The following is a 9,727-nucleotide window of genomic DNA, read 5'->3' on the forward strand; positions in this document are numbered from 1 at the left end:
GGAGCCAAAAAAGTTGACTACAAACCAGGGGATGAGGTATTGGTATTCCTTCCAGTAGCAGGTCAGCCATTACATGCTAAGTTTTCTGGGCCTTACATAATAGAAAAGAAGGTAGGAAATACGGATTATGTTGTTCTTACTCCAGATAGGAGAAGGAAAAAGAGGTTGTGCCATGTTAATATGTTAAAGCCATATTTTTCAAGGACGCCAAAGCCAGTCTTGTTGAATATAAAGTTAAATAATAATAGTAATCAAGAGAAACTTAAACTTGAGACTGAGGTTGAAGACTGGCCTATTTCAAATTCAGAGGCTTTAAGGAATTTGAAGAATAAATTGGTTCATCTTGATGAAAGTAGAGGTCAGGAGTTGAGCGATTTACTCTACGATTATAAAGATGTATTTTCAGATGTTCCGGGCAGGACCTGCTCATTACAACATGTTGATGTAGGCAATTCAAATCCTATTAAACAGCACCCATATCGCTTGAATCCACAAAAGGCAGAGATTGTTGAATGGGAAGTAAAATATATGCTCGATCATAAATTGATTGAACATAGTAGCAGCCAGTGGAGTTCCCCTGTAGTACTTGTAAAAAAAATGATGGTCAATACCGTTTATGTTTTGATTACAGGAAGGTAAATGCAGTCGCCAGGACAGGATTCAGTCCCAAATTCCTAGGGTGGATGACTGTATTGATCGCATTGGAAAAGGCCAGATTTATCAGCAAGTTGACCGTTTGTTAAGGGTTATTGGCAGGTAGGTTTGACAGTTAGAGCCAAAGAGATATCTGCTTTTGTTACACCCACTGGTTTATATTCCTGCAATGTCATGCCATTTGGAATGAAAAATTCGGGTAGTACTTTTCAGAGACTCATGAATATGATTACCAAAGACCTTGAAGGGTGCACTACGTATATAGATGATGTGGTAATTGTTAGTGATACGTGGGGAAGAGCATGTCAAGAAAAATTGCGTGCATTTTACAGAAACTCAGAGAAGCAGGTTGGTAGTGAATTTAAATAAATGCGAATTTGGGAAAGCCAAAGTAGTTTATTTGGGTCACGAAGTGGGTCATGGCAAAGTAGCACCAAAAGATTCAAATATTAAAGCAATTTTAGACTTTCCAGTTCCTAAAGATAAAAAGGGAGTAATGAGATATCTGGGTCTTGCCGGATAATATAGGAAGTTTGTGGCTAATTTTCCAGATATAGTTGCACCACTAACAAATTTGTTGAGGAAAAGGGTTGATTTTAAATGGGATAACCAGTGCCAGGAAGCTTTTGATGAAGTAAAATCTATTTTGACTACTTCCCCTATTCTGAAAGCACCAGATTTTTCTATTCCTTTCAAACTAGCAGTGGATGCCAGTGACATTGGCATTGGTGCAGTATTACTGCAGGAAGACGACACTGGGGTAGAGCATCCTATTACTTATTACTCTAAGAAACTGAATGATTCTCAGAAGAAATACTCCACCATTGAGAAAGAAACCTTGGGTTTAATTTTGGCTTTACAACATTTTGAGGTATATACCAGTACCACCTCTTCATTAACCGTATATACAGACCATAACCCATTAAAATATTTGAATCGTTTCAGGAACAATAATCAGAGCTTAACAAGATGGAGTCTATTTTTACAACCCTACGATTTGAATATCCTACATATCAAAGGAAAGGAGAACGTCATTCCGGATGCATTGTCAAGGATGTGACTTGCTATATTTTTGACCTGATATTTGTTGGATGCAAAATATATATTACATATATATTTTTTCCTTTTTTAGGGGGAGGTGTAATATAAATAAGTAATTCTGTTTTGAATAGTTCGGGAAAGAGATTGTTTAGACAATTGTTCAAATGCCAGTTAACTACTTGTTCCCCATTTATCGATCAGGAACGAAGGTTTCGGAGGTCACGTCACAGCAACGAGAGTTATGGTTGGCAGTGAGAAGGTGTCTGTCTTCAAGGAAGGTCACTGATACGTTTAGAAGATACATTGTTGGATCCGGTGTTTCGCCGTTGAGTTGGAGCAATCGATTCCGTTCCCATCTGATGGTTGTGGCTGTATGAGAAGCAGCGTTGGCCCTCTCGAGTTACGTTGGTGTGGCCTATTTAGATTTGGGAATTTCAGGAGTGTGGCTTCATTCCTGGATTGTGATTTCCAGGCGTATCTTCGTATCGGTGGCTGAAGAAGAACCTCTCGCTCAAGAAATTGTTTTCGAATACTCCCTATTCACTCGGAGACCTCTAGAACTGCTTCTTTGAACGTCGGCTAAGTTTTGTTTTATTATATTTATTATTTTTCCATGAATATTACCTGAGTTCTTAGATACCGGTCGTATCTGCAAGTGTTTGTTATTTAAGCATAATAAAAGTGCTTTGAAGTGTTGTTTTGTGTGTAATTCTCCTCCTCATAATTAAACCTGTTTTTAAATGTGTTGTGGTAGTTCATGATGTGGACATCGTAACAATGTATGCAATGTAAATCCTGAAACTTGACAGGAAAACCATAAATTAATTTCAGAAGATAGACAATAAAGCATATAGAGCAATTTAGAAAGCGCCAAGTTACACAGCAAGTTGTGCGTTAAGATCTGAAATAGTGGCCTCTTCCTGCCAATCTAAAGATATCAAGAATAAACTATTCTACCTGAAACATACACTGAAGAATGGGGGATATAGGCTCCTATATGAGATAACCATGGATCAGTATGAAAAAAAACTGGATAATGCAAGTAAAAGTAGGATATGAAAGAACTGAACATAAAATTAAGTAAAATTGAAGTAGTTAAAGACAAACAGTTAAGAGAAATAATAAACAATTGGGACAGAAAAAAAAGGCAGAAAGAAATTAATGAAAAGTCAACGTTAAGTATCTACAGAAAATATAAAATAAAAGAGAAGAAACCTGGTGTGGCAACACTGAAAAAACAATGCTGATCAGTAGGGCCAGACTAGGTATACTAGGATTGAATGACAGAAATAGGATAAAAGAAGATACAAAATGTTTATACTGTGAGGAACAAAATGAAGATTTAGAAATTTCTTACTTTACTGTCCACCATACAATGAAATTAGAAATAGATATAGCTTTATGCAGCAACCATATCAAGAAAATAGAGGAATTAGTAGCAAATATACTCTTATTGGTAGTACTAATGAGGGAGGAAGAGAAAAATTAGAGATTTTATAAAAGAAAAGTGGTATTTCAGAGAGAAGAAGCACAAACAAAGGAGGAATAAAAGAAGCAAGGGAGCCGTTTCAAAGGAATATTCTGCCTACTACTACTACTACTAATGTAAACATAGTCTTTTATGGAGTCCGGACTCTTGTCGTCCCAAAGTTAGTTACAGATATCAATGAATTTCGACCGGATATTTTGACTGAATGATCGAATCAAAAGTCAACGATTGGAGTTTATTTCGTGAGTAAATGATTGTGTTCATTTTGATTTTTCGAGTTAAATATGGTTGAATTAAGATAGGCATTTTTGGTCTCAAGGCGCCCAAGGCTGATCGCCAGTGTTAGGTAATTAACAATTATTTAAATTGTTAATTCCGTTATTTAAATAACGGATGTTAATTCGGTTGATGTAAGTAATAGTCACGGCTGGGGTAGTTTTATATAACTATTTCACGGCGAGCTAGACTGGTAGTTGACGTTTTCTACAAGGGAAAGAACCTAGGGTAGAATATCACGACAGGCCAACCCTCGTCACGGTGGACGGGTCTTATTCACTCGATATTTAATTGGTGAAACAAGAATACAATTGCAACTCTAAGCATACCATTTAAAAGACTGAAGTTTTGTCAACATATTGTGATATATGAAAGCCCCATACGAACTAAAATAAGCATGTGAGCTCTTCGTAAAATATGTTTTCAAGGCAGTTTTGAAATCCAATATGGCGGCTACGTTTTGCATGGACGGTTCTCATCAGTGACGGCCACCATCTTTCCCCAGCCTTCCCAGCACTCATTTGAACAATGTTAGCGTATATAGGGGGAAACATCAGTACAGGCCAACCCTCATCACGGTAGACGGGTCTTATTCACTCGATATTTAATTGGTGAAACATGAATACAATTGCAACTCTAAGCATACCATTTAAAAGACTGAAGTTTCGTCAACATATTGTGATATATGAAAGCCCCATACGAACTAAAATAAGCATGTGAGCTCTTCGTAAAATATGTTTTCAAGGCAGTTTTGAAATCCAATATGGCGGCTATGTTTTTCATGGACGGTTCTCATCAGTGACGGACACCATCTTTCCCCAGCCTTCCCAGCACTCATTTGAACAATGTTAGCGTATGTATGTAACGTTTATTGATCTTACTCAAGATTGCAGTTGTAATCAGCACAATAAAACAACATTTTGTTGCCTATATTAGTGAAAGTATGAAACTTGTTATTCCCGGGGTTATGGTTGGAACTGAATTCATTCTTACCTTGTAATCGGCGGTTTTTATCCTTACTGCCATCACAACTGAAAACTCCACAGTGCTTATTTGATTGTTATTATACACATTTTGGTCTCAGTTCACTCCACATTGCACTTTAAACCCGTTGCTGTTCCTGGTTTCTAAGCGCGCGCGCCATAAACACAATTACAAATAGCAGACGACGACAGACGACGAAACTGCAAAGTTTTATTCCCTAAACTGTTTACTTTACTCGTTATTTATGTTTAAATTTACATTGTTATCTAAAAATTTTGATTTAATTCATGTATTTTATTCCCTCTTTTTTTTTGCAAACCAAATTACCGAAAAAATTCAGTATTTCTAAAAACGTAGATCAGTTTCTAACGTTTTCGACATCGCCTGCCGAAAACCATAGAGGAACGAATACGGAAAAGTGCATAGAGGAACGACTACGTTTTTTTTTTTTTTGCTTTTTTGTTTTTGCTAGCACTTTTCATTGATTTCAGTCCTTTATTAGTATTTTGAATTTCTTAAATAATCGTATGCCAGAAATAATGTAACCTTTAATGTTTGCATGCTTTAATGTTTGCATGCTAAGAATGGCAAAATCATCGTTGCCACATTAGTGGAGGCTTCACACATACGCCGTTCCATTATCCTGTTAAGCGTCCGCCCCTGATGAGCTCGCTGCTAACGTACCGTCACGCTTTTTTTGTAATCAGCGATCATAGCACTGATGATAGTTTTTCAAAGTTAATATTGATTTTTATGCTTGTTATTCATACTGTAATTAACTGTAGGAAATTTTCTCTCTCTCTCTCTCTCTCTCTATCATCTCTCTCTCTCTCTCTCTCTCTCTCTCTCTCTCTCTCTCTCTCGGAGTCCAGTCACTCGGCAAAGAAAAAGTCATCTTCACTCCCGCAATTGGAAGAAAAGTTTGTATCATCACTGGAGGATTCAGAACTAGAGCTCTCATCATCAAAATAGGTTATCAATATCACACTCCTCATCTAGTATTTGATTGATCTCACCTAAAGAATATGCCTCCTCTTTGGGACATTCATTGTGAAAGACGCGAAATCCAATTTGTTCTCGATAAACGCCCGAAGCGTATTGAAAAGAAAACCAACAGGGACAGGCAGGTAGTTTTCTAGCATAAGCGACCACCAGGAAAGAGTTGCCAGGCTGGAAATAAGTTTCCCATGTGCTGAGAGTGTTTACCAAATGATGTTCCTACCACTTTCTATACGAGTAAACGTATTATTACGGGGCTGCTGACGGCTTGACAAGCACAGCTTAAAGTCTTGAACGTAACTATCCCGTTGAAGGCGCTACCGAGTAGATCGCGGTAAACGTATTATTACGTGGGTGACGCTTAACAGGTTATAAACTGTTTCCATGAATTCTAGTTGTCATAGTAATGCAATAATGATAAAATTGCTTTAATATTTATGTATATATATTCCAATACATAGCCTAATTTCACCAATTTCAACGTTTTGTGTGTAGTCTTATACCCAGTTTGGAGGGTCAACACATACCGAATGGCAACAGAGAGAGAGAGAGAGAGAGAGAGACGAGAGAGAGAGAGAGAAAGAAGCGGAGGAACGAAGAAGAAAAGGGATGGCGGTGGGGGGGGGGGGGGTTGGGGAGAGGGTAGGTGGAGCTTTATACGCGTGTTCGTATCCATTTCTGCATAATGGAGTTTTTTGTCTCTTGGTACAAGGACAAGTGTCGTTATTCTTTACGATTAGTGATTCACGATACCCTTATAAATAAATTACGGCACTGGGTGTAATGCACTATGCAAAATCTCGTTCTGTTAAGAGTGTTCGTTACAGAAATAGGTATTGCCCAAAAACGTGCTTGCACTGTCTCTGAAACCCATAGTAGACATGCTGCTTAGTTGTCAATCAAGTTTTTATAACCAAGTATTTTTTTACAAGCTAGCTATTGAATAAATTTGTATTTTTCTCAGTCAAAAACATATGCCCCTCAATGCTAACTTTCCTCTTTTAACGACTTTCTGGTCATTGCAAATTCGGCCCCATAATTTCTTATGGTGCGAAAAACAGACAAGAGGCCCATGGACCGAAAACGATTGCGTCACACTACGGCGATAATCCAGCAGTAAAACATCTTCATATATCCAAAAAGTAAATAATAAAGATATATATGCGCATTACGATTATAACAATTACATGTATAGCTGATAACAATCTGCATGAATAACTGGTAAACTGTTCTGCAATGACAGTTGAGTATAGCAATTATTTACAATAGGTACGAAAGTCAAGATGTCGTGACGTCATAATACAGAACTTGAAAGAACGTTCTAATTCAGAAAAATAATTACTTAAATTTGAGTCAGAGTCGAGTTACTTTTTCAATAACGAATATTTTCAAATTAATCATCATAAATATGTAAAATATTGATGTTTTACTACTTATTTAAAAATTAGCCAAGAGCACGCTTCTCGTCATCTTCTACCCCAACAGCTGTTTACGCCTGGCTTGTTGTTGATGAGAAATCGTGTTTCGATTGTTGTGATAAAAGTGCTCCAGCTCTGTGGGTACAAGTGGTGTGCGGATTTATCACAGGAAATGGTTAGTTTATTGACACAAGCTACTCCGTAAACATCGAGATGGCGTCAATCTTCTAAATACCTCGAGTTGTAAGTAAAAATGTTGAACGCGTTTTGGTGAATTTCCACTGCCTGTGGGCGCCATTTTCAGTACCCTCTGTTTAATCTGTTTAAATCTTAAAATTTGGCCTTAATTTCTAACTTTGGGAAAATACTTACTTCGAAAGGAGAGTAGAGGTCTTTTAGCTCCGTTTCTCACCAAAAACAAGTCGCGACTGATGCCCATCTCGGGTGTCAGGACGCGTTTATAATGTACTTTTTCGGAGGGTGGCTTGCACTGATGGTAGCTGGCCTGCGTGGCCTGCTTTGATGTTTTACCCTATGTAACGTTTATTGATCTTACTCAAGATTGCAGTTGTAATCAGCACAATAAAACAACATTTTGTTGCCTATATTAGTGAAAGTATGAAACTTGTTATTCCCGGGGTTATGGTTTGAACTGAATTCATTCTTACCTTGTAATCGGCGGTTTTTATCCTTACTGCCATCACAACTGAAACTCCACAGTGCTTATTTGATTGTTATTATACACATTTTGGTCTCAGTTCACTCCACATTGCACTTTAAACCCGTTGCTGTTCCTCGGTTTCTAAGCACGCGCGCCATAAACACAATTACGAACAGCAGACACGAACAGACGACGAAAACTGCAAAGTTTTATTCCCTAAACTGTTTACTTTACTCGTTATTTTAGTTTAAATATACTTTGTTATTTAAAAAATTTTGATTTAATTCATGTATATTATCCCTTTTTTTGCAACCAAATTACCCCAAAAAAATTACAGATATTTCTAAAGTAGATAAAATCAAATGTTTCTAACGTTTTCGTACATCTGGCTGCCGAAAACCATAGAGGACGAATACGGAAAAGTGCATAGAGGAACGACTACGTTTTTTTTTTTTGCGTTTTTTTGTTTTTGCTAGCACTTTTCATTGATTTCAGTCTTTATAGTATTTTGAATTTCTTTAATAATCGTATGCCAGAAATAAATGTAAACCTTTAATGTTTGCATGCTTTAATGTTTGCATGCTAAGAATGGCAAAAATCATCGTTGCCACATTAGTGGAGGCTTCACACATACGCCGTTTCATTATTATAAACTGTTTCCATGAATTCTAGTTGCCATAGTAATGCAATAATGATAAAATTGCTTTAATATTTATGTATATATACTTCCAATACATAGCCTAATTTCACCAATTTCAAACGTTTTGTGTGTAGTCTTATACCCAGTTTGGAGGGTCAACACATACCGAATGGCAACAGAGAGAGAGAGAGAGAGAGAGAGAGAGAGAGAGTAGAGAGAGAGAGAGAGAGAGAGAGAAAGGAAGGCGGAGGAACGAAGAAGAAAAGGGATGGCGGTGGAGGGGGGGGAGAGGGTAGGTGGAGCTTTATACGCGTGTTCGTATCCATTTCTGCATAATGGAGTTTTTGTCTCTTGGTACAAGGACAAGTGTCGTTATTCTTTACGATTAGTGAATTCAAGATACCCTTATAAATTACGGCACTGGGTGTAATGCACTATAGCAAAATCTCGTTCTGTTACGAGTGTTTCGTTACAGAAATAGGTATTGCCCAAAACGTGCTTGCACTGTCTCTGAAACCCATAGTAGACATGCTGCTTAGTTGTCAATCAAGTTTTTATAACCAGTATTTTTTACAAGCTAGCTATTGAATAAATTTGTATTTTTCTCAATCAAAAACATATGCCCCTCAATGCTAACTTTCCTCTTTTAACGACTTTCTGGTCATTGCAAATTCGGCCCCATAATTTCTTATGGTGCGAAAACAGACAGAGGCCCATGGACCGAAAACGATTGCGTCACACTACGGCAATAATCCAGCAGTAAAACATCTTCATATATCCAAAAGTAAATAATAAAGATATATATGCGCATTACGATTATAACAATTACATGTATAGCTGATAACAATCTGCATGAATAACTGGTAAACTGTTCTGCAATGACAGTTGAGTATAGCAATTATTTACAATAGGTACGAAAGTCAAGATGTCGTGACGTCATAATACAGAACTTAAAAGAACGTTCTAATTCAGAAAAAATAATTACTTAAATTTGAGTCAGAGTCGACGTTACTTTTTCAATAACGAATATTTTCAAATTAATCATCATAAATATGTAAAATATTGATGTTTTACTACTTATTTAAAAATAGGTAAGAGCACGCTTCTCGTCATCTTCTACCAAAACAGCTGTTTACTCCTTGGCTTGTTTTTGTTGGTGAGAAATCGTGTTTCGATTGTTGTGATAAAAGTGCTCCAGCGTCTGGTGGGTACAATGGTGTGCGGATTTATCACAGGAAATGGAAAGTTTGTTGACACAAGCGACTCCGTAAACATCGAGATGGCGTCAATCTTCTAAATACCTCGAGTTGTAAGTAAAAATGTTGAACGCGTTTTGGTGAGATTTCCACTGCCGTGGGCGCCATTTTCAGTACCCTCTGTTTAAACTCTTAAAATTGGCCTTAATTTCTAACTTTGGAGAAAATACTTACTTCGAAAGGAGAGTAGAGGTCTTTAGCTCCGTTTTTTCACCAACAAAGAAGTCGCGACTGATGCCCATCTCCAGTGTCAGGACGCGTTTATAATGTACTTTTTCGAGGGTGGCAAGCATTGATTGTAGGTGGCCT

General features: G+C 37.3%; 1 protein-coding gene across 1 annotated transcript in view; it reads left to right on the forward strand.

The window, feature by feature from the left end:
• The first annotated feature begins 3,307 nt into the window (after positions 1 to 3,307).
• Positions 3,308 to 9,727, forward strand: part of LOC135214509 (zinc finger protein 501-like) — a 449,070-nt gene continuing 442,650 nt past the window's right edge. The window contains exon 1 of the mRNA XM_064248881.1: positions 3,308 to 3,426. The gene's annotated coding sequence lies outside the window, so the exon portion shown is untranslated. The remainder of the gene's footprint in view (positions 3,427 to 9,727) is intronic.

The sequence above is a fragment of the Macrobrachium nipponense genome, chromosome 45 (assembly GCF_015104395.2).
Source record: "Macrobrachium nipponense isolate FS-2020 chromosome 45, ASM1510439v2, whole genome shotgun sequence".
Classification (NCBI taxonomy): domain Eukaryota; kingdom Metazoa; phylum Arthropoda; class Malacostraca; order Decapoda; family Palaemonidae; genus Macrobrachium; species Macrobrachium nipponense.